Source organism: Empidonax traillii, unplaced genomic scaffold (assembly GCF_003031625.1).
Source record: "Empidonax traillii isolate 1590-97213 ecotype Southwest subspecies unplaced genomic scaffold, ASM303162v1 scaffold941:size231608, whole genome shotgun sequence".
Taxonomy (NCBI): domain Eukaryota; kingdom Metazoa; phylum Chordata; class Aves; order Passeriformes; family Tyrannidae; genus Empidonax; species Empidonax traillii.
The window spans coordinates 163,155-164,195 of record NW_020956134.1 but is presented as its reverse complement, the minus strand read 5'-3'; positions in this window follow the sequence as shown (position 1 = coordinate 164,195).

Here is a 1,041-nt window from a genome sequence, read left to right as displayed (position 1 = left end):
AAAAAAAAAAAAAAAAGAGCAGGATGGGATTTATATTTGGATTTATGTTTCAGTACATACACACTATGCTAATCTGATTACTCACCGGGAATCCTTCTTTACAACAGCTTTTCCTTGATTAATCTTTTTTTCTTTATTAATAATCACCATAACGTTACAGCCTTAGCAGAGAAGGGCAAGCTGAACACACCAGCACCACGTCCCTCCATTTCTGCCTCTCTCCCGTTTTCAGGAGGCACGAAGTGCTCGTGGAACGAACTCCCCAGACACCCAGCAGCAGCTGGGCCTTCCCAGGTCGAGAACACCCAACAACTCCCGCGACCAACTTCACCATTCCAAATGTAAATTAATGCAGCAGCCGCCGCAAAAGCCGGAGCTCTCTGTCTTTACTCGGGGAGCGAGATGCGAGCGGAAAAGCTCTGCATGCAGCAAGAGCCTCCTGGAAATTGCTGCATTACGTTAATTAAGATTTTATTCATGCCTTTGGCCCCGCCGTGCCACCGCGGTGATGCAGCACACGACACGCACGGCGCTGCACCACTGGGAACTCGCACACGCGTGTGCTCACACTCCCCTCTGCGTGTGGCTGCGCGGGCACACACACACGCACACCTGCACAGGTGCCGCCTGGGACGATTTGGAGGTGGTGATAGGATTCGGGGTTAATTTACTGAGTTTATTATTATTATTGAATAGAATAAAGAACCATCCATCCACCGCTCCATCATCCACCTGCCCACCGAAGCGCTTCGGGGCCGCTCGCATCCCTGTGTCGCGCCCCTCCCCGCATCCCGCGGGTTCCGTACCCCCCCCACACACCGCCCGCTCTCTCTCTCTCTCTCTCTCTCTCCAGGGGGTGGATCCCGCGGGTCGCCCCCCAGCCCCGCAGCGGGGATCCCCCCGGCCCTGCCGCCCGCGCAGGGGAGCACCCACCTGGCGAAGGCGCGGCGGGCCGGCGGGGGGCGAGGGGCCGCCTCCCGGCGCGGGGGGCGCGGGCGAAGCCATCTTCGGCTCCTTCCCGCCGCCGCCCGCCTCCTCTCA